This window comes from Grammomys surdaster, unplaced genomic scaffold, assembly GCF_004785775.1.
Source record: "Grammomys surdaster isolate TR1022 unplaced genomic scaffold, NIH_TR_1.0 220, whole genome shotgun sequence".
Lineage (NCBI taxonomy): Eukaryota > Metazoa > Chordata > Mammalia > Rodentia > Muridae > Grammomys > Grammomys surdaster.
Genome location: NW_021604665.1, coordinates 9,289,455 through 9,308,080, shown reverse-complemented (window position 1 = coordinate 9,308,080; position 18,626 = coordinate 9,289,455).

The following is an 18,626-nucleotide window of genomic DNA, read 5'->3' as shown; positions in this document are numbered from 1 at the left end:
TGAGAATGAAAATCCCCAATGAGGACAGTTTTAGTGATTTCACAGTTTTTTGAGGTTCCTTCTGGGAGCCTCTTCCAGCTTTTCAAAGCAAGTACTGGATACAAATTTCCTTCTACTTTTGGCAAGGGACAGGAAATTAAACCATTTTTGGACCCCATCAGGCCTTCCTAAGAAGGCCTCCTCCCTTTGAGAAAAATGTACTCAAAGCCTAGGTTAGTTGGGATGTAACAGAACCCTACCAACCTCCGGAGAAGGGACATATCCAACTTCAGCCCCTTCCAGTTAGCTTGTTCTACTTAAGACCGGGTGGGGCACTAGGGAAAACTTGTGATGCTTACTGCTGAGCACCACAGACAGCAGACTTGGCAAGACTGATGGCTGATCTCAGGGCTCTGTGTTGCCAGCACATCCCCAGACCCACTGACTTCAGTTCTTTACCCAGCGCAGAGCTCTTGACAGTCGGCAACAACAAGACCATCGTGAGGCAATGAAAAGGCAGATGATACAGACTGAAGAGAGATGTCTGTACCAGAGGAGTTCCAGACTCACCACTGATGTGACATCACTGATAGGATTGTAGTTAGGGACTTCAAACAAGTGTCCTTAATTCTCTAAAAGCTCTACCGAGAAGAACGAGACAACACGTCAGAACAGATGTGTGGTAAAAAAGAAAAAGATGGGAATTAGAAGAACCAAGAAGAGGTGCTGGTGATTTAAAAAAATAATAATAGGGCCTACAGAGATGGTTCAGCAGCTAAGAGCACTGGCTGTTTTCCAGAGGTCTCAAGTTCAATTCCCAGCAACCACATGGTGTCCCATAACCATCTGTAATGGGATCCGATGTCCTCTTCTGGTGGTTCTGAAAGCCAGCAGCAGTATACACACATATATAAAATAAATAAATCTTAAAATAATAATGATACCACTGAACATAAAAGATTCTCCTTTCCAGACATGGTCTCATTTCCTTATGTCCAGGAGGCCCTTGAGCTTACTCTGTAGCCAAAGATGATCCCTCTGGCTTCCAGCTCCTGAGTGCTGGGATTACAGACATGTGCAAGATATAGGCAGCCAACATCTTAGCACAGATAGGGGTGTGGCTCATGGAGCCCCTCTCCTAAGGAGCTGTTGGTTGTTGATGGCCACTAGGAGAGGGAGAGTCACTTTTGTTCAGAGTCTTGGGCCCTGAGAGGCCACTCATGCTCCAGTTGATGGTCCCACACCATACACACATGAGCAGCACTAAGAAGACTCAGTGGATGTTAACTAAAGAGAGAGAGAGAGTGAGTTGGGAGGAAAAGAGAGGGGGGGGAGAAACCAGGGGGAAAGAAATGGGAGTGCATTGGGTATAAATGCAACATTTCATGTATGAATATGAAATGTTTAATTGACATGTTAATGAAATATGCAATATCCCCACAAATCCATGTACATTAAGAGAATGAAGTAATGCTATACGTCTATGATTACAGATTTGATAGCCTGGATGATATGAACAAGGTTCTTAAAAGATATCACTTGTCAGAGCTTCCTTGAAAACAAATAGAATATCTATTTCGTGTATCTACTCAAGAAGTTAAATTGGTAGCAGCCTTTCAGAGAAAGAAGCACCCAGCCCACATAGGTTCTCTGATAACTTCTACCAAACATATAAGAAGAATTTATATCAGTTATATGTAATATTCTCCAGAAGACAGAGCCAGAGGGAAAAAACTCACCTGCTCATTCTGAGACCAGCATTGCCTTGCTCCCCAAAACATTGCAAGAGAAAAACTTATGAACTTAGATGGAAAAACACTCAGCAAATGTTAAGAAATCAGATTCTACAAAGTCTGAAGAAAAGTCCATATGCTATGATCAAGTGAGACCTCTGGCAGTCATGCCAAGATGGTTCACATTCAAAACTTAGGTAATGGCAGCCATTGTATCAACAGACTAAAGAAGAATTATGAAATCACGTGAACAGAAAAAGCTTTTGACAACATCCACTACCCATTCAAAACAATAACTCTCAGAAAACTAGCAACCCTCAAACTGACAAAAAGAAAGAAATCTTTGTCATCATACCTAGTGGTGAGAAACCAGGAACTTCCTTGCTAGGATCAGGAGCAAGACAAGGACTTGAAGTTCTAGATGATTCCATAAAACAAGAAGCAGGAATAAGAGGGATAATGACTAAGAAAGAAATTTTGCAGCTTCTTTGATAGCATGACCATCCAGCTACAGAACCCAAACACACACAATGAGGCAAGTAAACAAGTCCAATGGAAGTTGCAAAGTACAAGTTAATATACTGAGTCTGATCCCTGTCCTATTTTCAGTAATAAACAAAAAAGAATTAAAACCACTATCCTGGGGCTGGAGAGATCCGTTGATGGTTAAGAGTGTGCATTGCTCTTGCAGAGGATCTGAGTTCTCTTTCTAGCATGCACACTGGGCAGCTCATAACCACACTTAATCCAGTTCTAGGAATATCTGATTCAAAATAATTCGAATAGCTCTTTATCCTTAATTTAATTAATCTTCTCCATGACACAGAGTGAGGATGACTCCATGTAAAAATTATGTAAATGTGCCACTTCAAAAATTTTAGAGAAATTGAAAATTAACACAACTACTTGAAAAACCATTTGGCTGGATCTATCAAATCTAAACATAAACTCATCTTAGCCCCCTGCGATTCTCTCTGACGCGTAACAGAAATGAACGGTGTAATGGTTAGTGTTAATTGCCAACTTCACAGGATCGAGAATTGCCTGGGAGATGGCCTCTGGGCACACCAGTGTGTGCGTGTGCATGTGCGTGTGTGTGTGTGTGTGTGTGTGATCTTAATTACATTAATTGAGTTCGACAAAAGGACCCATGCATTCCTGGCTGGCACTGTTCCCTGGCTGAGTCCTTGAACTGTGTAAAATGGCCAACAAGGGTTGAGTAGAACGTTCGTCCCTGTTTCCTGATCTTAGTTGAAATGAGACCAACTGCTTCAAGCTCCTACTGCCTTGCTTCCCCATCATGATGGGCCGTACCCTTTAATCGTGAGTTGCAGTAAACCCTTCCTCCTTTGAGTTGCTTTAGTCAGTGTTTCATCACGAGGACAGGGGTGGCGGTGGGGGAGGGGGAGGGGATAAGGGATAGGGGTGTAGGGGGTGGGGGCAAGTGGTAGCTGTTCATCAAGATGCATGTGAAAGAATGTTTCGTAATAGCCAAATTAGAAAACAATTTAAATGACTATCAAGAGTAACAGAGGACTAGAAAGATGGCCCAGTTGGTAACGCTAATGCTTACTTAATAGTACAGCATAATGGCCTGAGTTTGGATCCCGGCACCTGTGTGTGTGAAAAGACAACAAACAAACAAAAAGCAGCTGGATGTGGTAGCATATGCTCACCTATAACCCCAATGGGAAGGAGGGAAGGCAGAGAGGTAGAAATAAATGCATCCCCAGAGCCTGCTGGCCAGCCAGTCTAGACAACTGGTAAGATCCAGGCTTGGGGAGAGATCAACTAAAAATGTTTTCCATAGTTGGTTGTGGGGCACTGGGCTGTGACAGGAAACTTGGGAAGGTTGAGTGGGTTGAAGCACCTGAACCTCATACATATCAGAGGTTGGTAGGAGCTTTGGTTCCTGTGGGCACCTTCACAAATGCAACACACATACATGCATACACACACACACACATGCACACACACACACACACTACTATTTATTGTAACATCTGAACTAAATTAATGGAGAGTCAGTCTAGCATAATAGATTGTAGGACTCAGTATTTTTGATATGGCAGTTCTTTCCAATTGATTCATTGATTCACACAACTGGCATTCAAATATCAATACTTAATAGATACGAACAAAATATGTATAAAATTTGAATGGCAAGCCAAATACCTTCAAATAACCATCTCAGTCAGTATTGAGGTCATAATATATACTATATAGCAACAATATGCTATATATTAATATAATATGGTATTGGTGAAAATACACCCAAATCAATAAGACAGAATACAAAGCCTAGATATCAATTCACACAAATACCAGGCAATGCAATAGGGTAAAAATACTGTCTCAAAAAATGTGTTAGAAGAGCTGGATTCCCACACACAAAGAACAAATATAGTTACATATCTTACACTTTACACACACATACACGCACCCTATCTCAAAATGGATCACAGACTCAAATGTAAAACTTATTTCTATAGAACTTCTAGAGGACATCCGATTCAAAGAGGTCTAAGTAGCCTTGAATATTGGGGCGAGTTTTTCTTTCTTTCCCTCTTTTTAAAGATACAGTGCTAAAGGCTGATCCACAAAAGAAATTCAGACTAACTGCACTTCCTTAAAGTAAAAACTGGTCTGTGAAAGACAATGTAAAAGGAATGAGTAAAAAAAAAATCACAGACTCTGAGAAAATGTTTGCGAAGGACTCATCTTGTACAAAGAACTCTCAGCACTCAACAATAAAAAGATACCAACCTTTTTAAATATGTAAGCCAAAGACCCAAACAAACCTCAACAACAAAGACAGACTAAAGTACAATGGGCATATAAGAAAGGTATTTGCTGGAGCTGAAGAGATGGCTCAGAGGTTAAGAATACTGGTTGCTCTTCCAGAGGACCCGGGATCAATTCCAAACATCCAGATGGTAGCTCACAGCTGTTTGTAATTCCAGTTCCAGGAGACCTGGCACTCTTACACAAACATGCATGAAATAGATAAATAAACAAACTTATTTATTTATTTATTTATTTATTTATTTATTTATTTATTTTAAAAAGGATATCAGGTACTGTTAGGAAATTTCACATCAAAACAAGAAAGTGCCGTGCTCCCGTAAGAATGCTTGGGGACCACAACACTAACACCACCAGATGCTGAGGCTGTGGGGCAGCACACACCCCGCAATGAGTACTTTGAAAGACAGCTTTATATTACTTAGAAAGACAAATGAAGGCTTATGACACAATTAAAAACAATGCCTGTTTGAGTTTCTTACTCTGTATGAGTAAGAAAGCCCTCCCCCCCCCAGGCTCCTATTTAAATGTTTGATTCCCAGTTGGTGGACGGAAAGGATTTGGAGGTGTGGCCTTGCTGGAGGAGATGTATCACTGGGCCTTGAGGTTCCAAACGCCCATGCCAGGCCTAGTCTCACCTTCGCTCTGCTTCCAACTTTCATACCAGCTATGGGCTCTTGGCTACTGCTCCAGCCCCACGGCTACCTGCCACCATGCCCCTGCCATGATGATCACAGACTAATCTTCTGAAACTGTAAGCAGGCTCCTATTTAAATACCTGCTTTTAAAAGTTGCCTTGGTCATGGAGTCTCTTCACAACAATAGAATGGTAATTAAGACAACACCCCCAAATATTTACCTAAATAAGTAACAAAAATGTACATGTGGACACTTACAGAGATTTTTATCTTTTTTTATCCCAAGCTGGAACTAGCCAATACTTACTCCAGTAGGTGGATTAATAAATGAATAATAAAAACGGAAAGACAATGTGATGTTATTGACAAAGAAGGAATGAATGATGAATCCACAAATAAAACCTGTTTGGGAACCTTGCATTCATACTAAGTCTGAAAAACTACCGAAAAGGTTTTATCTTGTATGACACTGATGAAAAGGTAAATCCATGTGGACAGGGTAAGGACAGAGCGCTGTGGTTAAGCAGTCTACTGAGAATTCTTAGGAGACTGGAGTCGGCTGCATGCCACCAGTAATAAAGCAAATTGAAGTCACTGTGGCAAAGTAGGTCCATGTCACTATGTTGATGTCCAAGCTTATAGAATTTACAGCAGAAGCAGTAGACACTGATGGGAAGCTTGGAATGTGGATGATGACGACATGCAAAGGAGCGATGAGATGATCTTGGATCCTAACACTGGGGAGGTGGAGACAGGCAGATCCTGCACTCACTCTCCAGCCAGTCTAGTCTATTTGGTGAGTCCCAGACCAACAGAAACCCTGTCTCCTAAAACAAGGTGGATTACTCATAATGAATGATATCTTAGGTTTAAGTGTGCCTCCACATCCATATACATACACACCCGTTGGAACATATACACACACACGCACGCGCACATGCACACCCACATGTGCGCGCAAGCATGCGTACGCATGCGCATATGCACTCACGGAGATTGTAAGGTGGTACTTCTGAACACAGGTTGGGACCTTGAATTTCTAACGTTTTCCTAGAAAACTTTTGTCACTATTGCCACTGGCCCAGCAATTTCAGTTGGAAATTAAAACTTAATAGACATCTAAAAGTTATCTTTGTGTTTTGAGACAGCATCTTGGTATGTAACCGAGGCTGGCTTTGAACTTACAAGCCTCTTTTGTTGTTCTTTTCTGAGTACTGGGACTGTAAGCCTGAGCCACCATATCTGTCAGCTCTTTCGCTTTATAAGGCAATTATCTCAAGCATCTCATTGTAGTGATGGCAAATCTTTCAGTTGTTCCCACACAAACACTATCCATTCTGTCTTTCCCACATGGTTTGAGATATTTATTACCTTGTCATGTCATAGGACTCCTGTGTGTGTTCTAGAATAGTTACAGGGTTTCTATCCCATTCTGTTTACGTGTCCCCTTTGTATGAGTGAAAAGGTATTTTCCTAGTGTGTTTACACTCCCAGCATGGTAAGTCTGATAACATTGAGAGCTTTCTATTTATTTTTCCGTGTGAACTTAGAACTGGTTCATCTCACTGCAAATTTTCAAAAGATGCATTGGCATTGAGGCTGCTTCAAAGACTGACTTATAAAGAGTTAACATTTTTATTGTGATGAGCTACCCAAGGCAATGACGTGTCTCTTGTTTGTTCAAATTGTGTTTGGTGTCTCTCAATGGTGCATAAACTCCTTTAGATATGCATGACTGAGCTGGTGGGAATGAGGAAAGTCACTGATGTCCCAAACCCAGGAAGCTAAAAACCCAAGGCTTCTTCAGTGCTGAAGGCTGACATGTCAGTGAGGATTGCACAACTGAGCTCCCAAGGCATGAGGTAAGTATTAGAACACTTAATTAAGACCCAGTCCCCTCAAAGAATGGCACTTTGAGTAGGAGCACAGCAGAGTCCACCTCATAGAAGCTGACAACTGTGTGTTCCTCAGAGGAGATGGAAGGCAGCCAGGAGCTGGAAAACCCCAATAACCCTCACATGGGTTGATCTTCTGCCGGGGGTTGGGGGGGGAGTTTCAGGTAGAAATTTCAGATCAAAATAGTCCCAAATAGGCAGTTTCTCTGGTTTCTAAAAGAAAGAACTAATTATCATTGACCAAATACAATTTAACTCTAGGTATAAGGAGTTGAGCAGTGTCTGTTCAAAATCCATGTCTCCTTAACATTGGAACATTCACCTGATTTGAAAACAGATCTTTTTATTTCTCAAATGTAATAAGATAGATATTGCTAATTAGGGATCCTGAGGTGAAATCATTCTGAATGTAGAAGAAGCCCTAAAGCCAATGGCTGATGTCTTACCTGTATAAGATGGGGAGAGGAGAAATGGGAAGTGTAGCTCAGTGGTTGGCTCTTATCTAGTGTTCAAAAGATCTTCAAGCTCCTGTGTTTGATCCTCAGGAACACAAAAGTATACAGAGAGGAAGAACGTGAACACGTACATGAAAGAAAGCCACATGAAGATGGAAACAGATTTGACTCACAGGGTCACAATTTTAATGATACCATGAGAACCAGAAACTGGAAGAAGTAAGGAAGATGTTTCCCAACTGTCTACAGGACAAACATGTCCCTGTTGCAGAAAATATTAATAAAAGGGCACCAAGTTCCCGCACTTCACCGAGCTACTCTCTGCCCCAGTTCACCTGCCTCAGAGCTGCTTGTCTCTTCTTGACCATCTACCCCCTGGAGCTAGTTGTCACAAATCCCCTTAACCCAGTAATCAAAACTCAAGAGGCTTATAATTAGTCAGTCAGATTTATATATCAATAAATTCTCAATTCACAAGATGCCCACACAATAATTCCAGAGCCAGTTGATAATGATACAAGCTGCCCACCTAGATTAGACAAGGTGTCCTGTAATTATCCATCTCTTATAAGATATTCATAACTACCTGTGGCTATTTAAAGCCACTCAGAATCTGGGTCGTCCTGTTCTTCCTTGTCTTCCTTCCTTCTCCCTGTCTTCTCTCTCCTCTCCTTCTTCTCCCCTAAACTTTTCAGTTCCACCTTCCCTTCCACTGCCTAATCTAGCCTTTAAGGAGGGGAGAAGGTTCACAAGAAGTCACCTCCTGGGGAAAGCAGAATTAGCATCAAAATACAAGCAACACCAGGGCTATCCACAACATGTCCCTACTGACCAGACTTCAGCATCTTGCCTTCTCAAACTTTGAGAGAATAAATTTCCATTGCTAAAGTTACCCAGATATAATTTGCTATGGATGCCCTAGTCAATGAATGCACCAGCTCTCTAAGAATTACACAGATAAAATTCTAAGAACTTGCTTTTATAACCTCAAACCAGAAAACACAAGAGGAAGGAAGCCATGATAAGCAAAAATCAGCCCAAAAAACAAGCTGCAGAGAATGCTTGGCTGGTATTGGGGAGGGGGGGCAGGGATAGCAACGGCCAGGGTGGGATTTAAGATACATATATGCAGTAGTTTTAAAGAAATAGGAGTCTTAGGAGATAGCTTAGTCAGGAAAGGGTTTAACCATGAAAGTACAAGGTCCTGAGTTCGGTTTCCCCAGTGCCCATGAAAAAAGCTGGATGTGGTGGTACAATGGAAGGTCTGTGTGCCTCACTGGTCAGCCAGTCTTGGCCATGTCTCAAAAACTAATGTGCAAAGCAATAGAAAAAGACATACAACGTTGACCTCTTGTCTCCACATGCATACACACATATGTCAGACACGTGCATATGAACATAATACATACATGCAGTATAAACATTATTAAAGTAATAACAGAGAAATAGGGCAGGTTATGGAAGCTGAAACTGATCTAGATATTATCAAAAGGAATCAGGAAGTTGGGGAGGAAGCATGACATCTAAAAAATTAAAATGTATAGTAAGTAGAAGCTCGATGAATGAACTAAATAGCATGTGAAATTCATCTGAGGCAAAAATAAGATAAACTAGGTGATAGACCCAAAGGAGCATCTCAACGTGCAGTCCAAATAGTTGGTGGTTTTTGAAGTCATAATTAGGTAGGGTCGGCAAAGTTGTCTCACAAGTAAAGCACTTTCGGTGTGAGCCTGAGGACTGGAGTTTTGATCCATGGCATCCATCCACATAAAAGGAGTCAGGGCAGGCCAGTTGTAACTCTTGCTCTCAGGAGGAAGAGAGGAGAAGTCCCTGGGCAAACTTTCTAGCTAGACCAGCAGGAATTGGAATTGGCAAATCCAGGTTTGGCAAGAGACTCCTGACTCGGGCTAGAGAGATGGGTCAGCAGTCAGGTAAGAGCATGCGTTGCTCTTGCAAAGGACAAGGTTTGATTCCCAGCACCCAAAGGATGTCTCACAAACATCTGAAGCTCTAGTTCCAGGGAACCCAACACCCCCTCTAACATCCATGAGTACTAGGCACAGACGGTATACACATGCAGGCAACACACACACGTGCGAGCGCACACACACACACACACACAGGCATGCACACACACACACAGAGGAAATAAAAATAAACTAATTAACAAACCAATAATAGGCCCTGCCTATTATCGTACAAGTGAAGAGCAACAGAGGAAGACGCTTTCCATGTGCAGCAGCAAACGTGTGCCTACACACATGTGAACACACATATACACTAGCACACACAGCCCCTACACACAGATGTGAAGAAGAAATTAAGAGGCTGAAAGTACACCTCCATGAAAAAATGGTTGTCACGTGTGCAAAGCCCCAGAGTTTGATCACCAGTCTCACAAACAAATGAAAATCCACTCTTGTTTTCCTCGTTGCTGTGATCAAATACCTGACAAGAAGCAACCTAAGGGAGGAAGGGCTGGTTTTAGCTCAGATTTAGATGCAGTCTGTCACAGAGGGCAAGGTGGTTGAGGCAGCTGGTCACATCGCACCTGCAGTCAGAAAGCAAGCAGACATGAACGCCGGTGCCCAGCTAGCTTTCTGGTTTGTGTGTCCCACGCATGAGGCAGTCCCATCTCCACCCATCTTCTCAGCTAATTCTCTCGGGAATCTCACAAATATACACAGAGATGTGTCTCTGAGCTGATTCTAAATTCAGCCATATGAGCCATCAAAATTAATCACGGTGAAAAATTCAGGACAAGGAAAACAACACTGGTGGTTAAGCAGGATTGTCTGAATCGAATGTGGCAGTCAGATTAAGAACAAGAAGGCAACGGGAAAAGAGGGAAGAGAGGGGACTTTTATCATGTGTCTGACAAATAGGCCACCAGAGGGTTGCCGTAGCCAAGTTCTGTGGGCAAACACGGGATATGATTTTACTATTAAAATGCATGAACTCTGCCCGCAACTCAGATGACTAGAATTAAACATGTTGAAATGTTTTGGGAACTGGACTGTCTGGAGTGAGGACGCTGATGGAGGATGGCTCATGGGGACTAGTCAACACACCCTTCAGCTGCAATAATTAAATCAGGATTGTATCGGCACATAACAGTTAATGGATAAAACAAAACCTAAAAATTATTCAGGGAAATGTCTGTGTTGTGAAGAAAGATGCTTTTCAAGGCTAGTGTGGTAGGGTACCTTTGGGGATATAGTATGTCAAAGTACACTCAGCATTGGTCTGGGGTTGTAGCCCAGTGATAGGGTACTTACCCCTCAGTGTCTAACTTCCAGCTAAACCAAACCAAGTCGGTGCATGATTGAATAAAATGTTTATTATTGGGTCTAGAGAAGTGATTCCACAGTTAATACTGCTCGGCATATACTCATAAGGTGTAGAATTCAGATCCCGACACACACATAACAAACCCAGGAGTCCTGTGTGTTCCTGTAGCTCCAGCCCTGAAGAAAGAGAGACAAATGGGTTTCTGGGGATTGCTGGCTGCCAGCCTGGCCCAGAAAACAGAAGTTCTTGGTTCCAGGGGAGGCCCTGTTCCTGTGACATCTCTTAGCAATTCCCAGTGCTTTAAAAACTTACTGTCTTGTTTTCAAGAGCCAGAAGCTGGAAATGAGGCAAATGTGTTTCAGTTGATGAACAGAGATGGAATCTGGATTACCTACGTAGTAGTTAGCTGCTCATAGATAAGAGGGGACAGTCCAAGTAATTACATGAATGAACCTTAAACACTGAGCTATGCACAAGAAGCTAGCCACAGATGCAGCATGCTGTGTGATCGACTTGGAGTGGAATGTCTAGAAAAATTCAAATTTAAAGCATCAGAAATGAGATGAACAGGCTGGAGCTTGGGATGGACAAAGGTTACATCCAAGTAGAGAGAGAGAGAGAAAGATTTTATTGGGGTGATGAAGTGTTATGAATTATACTGACAGTCGAATAGCTGGAAACTAAAAATCCCCAAGTAGCCTACTTAGAGTGAATGCTACAAAACATTAAGTTATACCACAATAAAAAACTTATTTTTTGAAAACTTAATGGAGTTTTTGGTGAAAGTTCAGACAGTAAAAGGTTTCAAGGTTTTGCTTTTTAATGTTCTCTTGGCTCAACTTTTACTATGAAGAGGGTGGATTGGAAAAGGTTGGCAAGAGATTCACAACACCATATTAGAGAAGCCGGCTTGAACCAGTGTTGTGTCTGTGTAGATAGAATGGTTGGCTAGATGTGTTTCTGATGCCAGGACAGAAAGCCTACCTACATTTACACACAGAACACTGGCCTTGTTTCCATAAACAATCATGGGTTCCCAGAGGGGAGGTGCTACTGGGAGGGGGTTATGACTTTAGGATTTATGGCTTCACCAACCAGCTTTGTAACCCTGCACTGGCATGCATATTCTCGAGCCTTTATTTTCCTTGACTGGTTGGAGGCCAGTGGGTTGTGCGGGATGCTTTCATGGTCCTTTCCAGTGACAGGTTTCTTCTCTTTGGCATTCATCATCATCATCACCGATTTGTGCCAGATTCCAATCCAGTGACCTCAGTTCCTGTGGTCTTCACATGAGATAAACTGATATAGTGGATCCACCTCACTGTCTGTGGCCCTCCTTACCCTTTGTTCAGCTCCTAGACTTATCAAAAACAAGACTTCTCTAACTGTTCCAATGCTTAAGCACTTCTCCAACTCCAGATCCCTTTGGCATTAATTTGTACAGTCTGTGTTGGCTTTGTACCCTCCCAAACTTACTGACTTATAAGCATCTTACACTCATCATTTTGCAGGTTAGGAATGAGGGACGGTACACTGGCTTCTCTGTGATATAACTGGGGTCTTGATTGGGGCAGCTCGGATGACTGGATTTTATTTTGGAGACTTGTTTCTGTCATCTAGATAATTACTGGGGATTCTCCACATGGCCCTTCTGGGACTTGACTGTCTAAAGTAGCTTCCTCAATTGTGTGAATGGCTTCTGGACTAAAGTGGTTGAGTAGCAGAGAGGCAGGAAAGCCATTTCCTGGTCTAGGTTGGGTTATAGAGGAGTTGGATATCTTACACAGAGGCTGCTTTCCTTCAATACATGGTGCAAGAGTCCAGGGTGGAAGCATGAGTCTTTTAGGATTGTGTTTCAGAAGTTTCAGAAGTCATGAAGTGTCCCTCTTGCACTGCAGTTGGCTATGTGCAGCCAACTTGGATGCATTGTGGAAGGATACCTCCAGGGTGTGCTATTGAGAGTTCTAGTTCCAAGTGGTGGATGATCAGTCTTCATTGGAAATTTGGCTGGATTTGGGATCACCTAGGAGACACACTTCCGAGTGTTTCCAGAGAGGTTTAACTGGGAATGAAGATCTACCCTGAATGTGGGTTATTCTACCTCATAGATTGGGATCTGCAATTAAACAAAAAGGATGAGATTTTAGTTTTTTTTAAAGCTAGCCAAATTAACAAATTAAGATTAGCCATTGCATAAAGAAAGCCTGGAATTCCTACCCTGGTCATGTCACTGGTGAGTGGCATGTTGTGACTTGAAGCCGTCTCTCCACCTTCTGCATCCTGGCTTCCTTTGCCTTTGGTGGTGGTGGCACACATGTGCTTTTCACCTTCAACTGGTATGTGTGTTGCTTGCTAATCTGTTAAAGAAACTGTTCTCAGATCAATAAGCAACCCACATACCCCAGCCGTTATTATTGACTTAATTTATACTGTCTTTATTCTGGGGGAAGAAAGGTGACTCATATGGGCTCTTCTGGAAAAGCAATGTAAAACCAGCTTGTTACACTATTTTAACTTTATAGAGAAGTGCCTGGAATGAGTTTACAATCCATGTAATCAACAGAAATAGCTCCAGGCTTAATTATACTAGTATTGTTCTATTGGTTGCAGGAAGAAAAGGGAAAATTCCAGGCATTGTTTCCCAAAGTAGAAACATAACCCATTCCATAAACTGTGGCAGTGCAGTCAACTGGTTCTACAATGTCCATTTAGGTCCTTCTCTGTTGGATGGAGACTTGGACATCAGGAAGACATACGTTGTAGGTCTTTCCTGCCTTCCTTCTTTCCTTCCTTTCTTCCTTCCTTCCTTCCTCCCTCCCTCCCTTCTCTCTCTTTCTTTCTTTCTTTCTTTCTTTCTTTCTTTCTTTCTTTCTTTCTTTCCCTCCCTCCCTCCCTCCCTCCCTCCCTCCCTCCCTCCCTTCCTTCCTTCCTTCCTTCCTTCTGTGCCTTCTGAAGGAATACGATACCTAAATAACTATGAATTAAATTTTTTATAATCATAAAGCTATTTAATACAGAAATTACCTTAGAGAAACCGAGCATGAATAGAGAGCCAGGAGATGGACCTATTGGGAAAACATTTATCTACAGTATGAGAACCTGACCCAATGCCCAGAACCCACAGCAAAATGTCCAGCGTAGAACATGGGTTGCATTCCCGTTGCTGAGGAGGCAGAGGCAGGAGGATATCTGGAGGTTGATGGCTAGCCAGCCTAGCTTACTTTGGAAGTTCCCTGCCAATGAGAGACCCTGTCTAAAAAGGTGCAGATGGGCTGGGTGGTGGTAGTCCACACCTTTAATTTCCAGCACTAGGGAGGCAGAGGCAGGCAGATCTTTGAGTTTAAAGTGAGCTTGGTCTACAGAGTGAGTTCCAGGACAGCCAGGGTCATATGAAGAAACTCTGTGTCTCCAAAACCAAAAAAGAAAAAAAAAAGCAGATGATTCCTAACATCCAAGTTTGTCTTTTGCCTTCCAGTCGCATGTGCACACATGTGCACCTGCACACACATGAGCATTTACAGAGTAATATGAGGAAATGAGAGTGAAGAAAAGAGCAAAGAGCAAATGAGATGGGAAGAAGGCCCCAGAACTGCTTGGATGCTGTGCAATTGCCAATAATGTAATTGCTACCTGCATTTGCCTCACTGGGGCCTCTCACTCAAAGGATTTGTCTTTAGTCTGGAAGAAAGGTGACTCATGTGGACTCTTCTGGAAAAGCAATATAAAACCAGCCTGTTACACTATTTTAACTTTATAGAGAAGTGTCTGAAATGAGTTTACAATCCATGTAATCAACAGAAATAGCTCCAGATTGCAGGGGGGACTATTTTTCTTCTACTTAGAGCCAGGACTTTTGCGGCTGTTGTTTCCCACAAGACTGGTTTTCGTTTGTGCTTGCTGCACTAATCAAAACGCATTTAGGGAGAGCCAGTGAGCCCTGGCAGGGTGCTCTGGAAATACATGCGAACTCACAGCTTTAAGACCCTCTGCCTCCCCCTAAGGAAGGGAGGAGGAGGCTGTAAAGTTAATTTGGGAAATTCCACTATGAAGTAGCTCAGCAATTGACTCCATTTGAAACCATGGGGCCTGTTGGACAGTAGTGGTCTTTTCTTTCTTTGTCTCTAGGGTTGTGCTTGTTTCTTTGGTGCTGAGGATCAAACCCAGGGTCTCAAATGTGCTAAGCATATGCTTTTCCTAACCCCAGACGATGTTTCAGCTAGGGCCTGTCTTAAAATAAAATAATAAAGAAATAATAAACATGTGTAGACTCTCTACCTAATGCTATGTAAATAGCTTTTATACCATCTTGTTCAGGGATAAAGGTCTGTGAGCTGTAACATGGGCAATTTTGTTTCTTGAATATTGTGAGTCTGGGGTAGGCTGGCTCTGTGGATTCAGAGCCTGTGCGCAGTGCTGAATATAGTTCCTTCATTCTGACGGACAGCAGTATTAACCACAATCTACCACTTTTTTGTTTTACTTATATTACTTATTACTTATTACTATTTCTTAGCACTAAGGTTTGAACCTAGGGCTTCATACATGTTAGGCAATCCCTCTACCACCACTATTCCATCTCCATTTTTAAAAAAAATTAATTTTGAGACAGTGTCTCACTATGTACCCCAGGCAGGCCTTGAATGTTATTGTAATGTCTTCCTGCCTCAGCCTTATGAGTAGCCTGTAGTGTGTGTGTGTGTGTGTGTGTGTGTGTGTGTGTGTGTGTGTATACATGCACGCTAGTGTAGGGTAGAGGCAAATGTCAGGGGTCTTTTCCTATTGCTCTCCACCTTGCTCTTTAAGAAGAGGTCCCAGGACTCTTGGTAGCTCTGTGATTTAAAGCACTTGCTGCCTTTTCAGAGGATTTGAGTCCAGTTCCTGGCATTCACGTCAGGCACCTCACAGCAGCCAGTAACTCCAACTCTAGAGAATTTGCTGTCTTCTTCTGACTTTCAAGGATGCCCTTCAATGCACACTCATCTTTACGAATAAAAACAAAAACAAATCTTTAAGCCAGGTTTGGTGGTGCGCACCTTTAATCCCAGCATTCAGGTGGCAGAGGCAGGTGGGTTTCTGTGAGTTTGAGGCCAGCCTGGTCTATGTATAAAACTCCACATCCGGCAGGGCTATATAATAAGACCCTGTCTCTAAATAAGTAAATAAATATATAATCTTTTTTTAAAATTAGAGACTTGGCTGAAACCATTATTGTGTCTCATAGCTGGAAATGTTGACTAGACGGCCCATAGTGTTTCTGATACCAAGATAAAAAGCCTACCTACATTTCACAGAACAGTGGCATAGTCTCCATAACCAACTGTTGGTCTACATACCGGACGCTATCTGTGGAGATCTTCAGTGTGGCTTTGGCCCAGTGGGAGCATTCTGTGGCTGCAGCTACAGGGAGACATTGATACATGACAGCTGTAGCTGTCATGCCATGACACGAAGAGCCAAGACACTGCACTGCTCAGAGCTGGCAGGAGGCTTAGCTAGCAAAGGAGATGTAGCAGCCAGGAACCCAGGTTAGGGCCACTGAGCAGGAAGTGACTGAGGTGGGCCCTGAAAGCTTCAGGAAAGAGCTCTCTTCCCAGGAAGCATTACAGCTCTTATGTGACAGAAGCTCTCAGAAGATCCCTGATGGAGTAATTCTCACACCTGTATTTTTTTCTGGATAGGATCTTATATACATTTTGGGGTGGGTTGGGGTCTGACAGTAGATGCTTTCTGTTGGCTTGGTCTGAGATGTTAGGGATGCCTCATCTGCATGTGGAGGGGTTTGGGGCACTGCCCCTATGTGATTGACTCTCACGATCCTCTCTGTGGGGTGCTGTGTTCACGTGACAGGGGCCTGGTCAGAAGCAGGTGAAGCTCCTACCAACCTCTGATATGTATGAGGTTCAGGTGCTTCAACCCACTCAACCTTCCCAAGTTTCCTGTCACAGCCCAGTGCCCCACAACCAACTATGGAAAACATTTTTAGTTGATCTCTCCCCAAGCCTGGATCTTACCAGTTGTCTAGACTGGCTGGCCAGCAGGCTCTGGGGATGCATTTATTTCTACCTCTCTGCCTTCCCTCCTTCCCATTGGGGTTATAGGTGAGCATATGCTACCACATCCAGCTGCTTTTTGTTTGTTTGTTGTCTTTTCACACACACAGGTGCCGGGATCCAAACTCAGGCCATTATGCTGTACTATTAAGTAAGCATTAGCGTTACCAACTGGGCCATCTTTCTAGTCCTCTGTTACTCTTGATAGTCATTTAAATTGTTTTCTAATTTGGCTATTACGAAACATTCTTTCACATGCATCTTGATGAACAGCTACCACTTGCCCCCCCCCCCAACACCCCTATCCCTTATCCCCCCCCCCCCCCCCAACGCCACCCCTGTCCTCGTGATGAAACACTGACTAAAGCAACTCAAAGGAGGAAGGGTTTACTGCAACTCACGATTAAAGGGTACGGCCCATCATGATGGGGAAGCAAGGCAGTAGGAGCTTGAAGCAGTTGGTCTCATTTCAACTAAGATCAGGAAACAGGGACGAACGTTCTACTCAACCCTTGTTGGCCATTTTACACAGTTCAAGGACTCAGCCAGGGAACAGTGCCAGCCAGGAATGCATGGGTCCTTTTGTCGAACTCAATTAATGTAATTAAGATCACACACACACACACACGCACATGCACACGCACACACTGGTGTGCCCAGGCAATTCTCGATCCTGTGAAGTTGGCAATTAACACTAACCATTACACCGTTCATTTCTGTTACGCGTCAGAGAGAATCGCAGGGGGCTAAGATGAGTTTATGTTTAGATTTGATAGATCCAGCCAAATGGTTTTTCAAGTAGTTGTGTTAATTTTCAATTTCTCTAAAATTTTTGAAGTGGCACATTTACATAATTTTTACATGGAGTCATCCTCACTCTGTGTCATGGAGAAGATTAATTAAATTAAGGATAAAGAGCTATTCGAATTATTTTGAATCAGATATTCTTGGGTAACACTGAAGATATTTTTTTCCCTAGTAGTTTTGTGTGAATATGGTGAATGTTAAGGGGTTTTCCAAGACTTGGTCATAGATTAGATTTCCTAGAAGCAGAACTTGGGATAGGGAACTTGATACAATTTATCAAGGGAAAGTTCTCTGCAGAAAACAAGAAGGAGGAAAGTGAAAAAGGGTAAGGAAAAGATGCGGACAGAGGGAAAACTCAGCTCTGACCTGATCTCATAAGGAACTCTGGATGTATAACACAACGAGCCACCTTCCCCTCTGAAGGGATCCCTGTACCCAACAGAGGCGTGACAACTGGGAGGCAGGATGGTGGGAGGTTTTTTGGGGATGGGGATCCAGTCAATCTCAAGGAGTTGTTCTCAAACCTGAGTAATGCCCCTCTCCAAGGGACTGCAGTGGTCACTTTTCTGTTGCTGTGATAAAACACGGTGACCAAAGGTGAGAAGCAGAAGTGTATTTTAGTCTGTGGTTCCAGGGGGAGTGTTCATAATGGCAGAGGTCATGGTGTGGTGATGGGGGCAGGAGGCTGGCTGATCACATTTTCATCCCTACACAGGAAGGAGACAGAGAGGGAAGGAGGCAGGGGACAGGAAGTAGGGTGAGGCTGTAAGCCCTGAAAGCCTGCCCACAATAGCATCTTCCCTAAGAATGGTTGCACTTAATAACATAATAATAATAATAATGGTTGCACTCCATAACTTAATAATAATAATAATAATAATAATAAAGGTTCCATAACTTCCCCAAACAGCACCAGCAACTGGGGACCAAGTGTCCAATATGTGAGCCCATGGGGGGACATTTCTCACTGAAG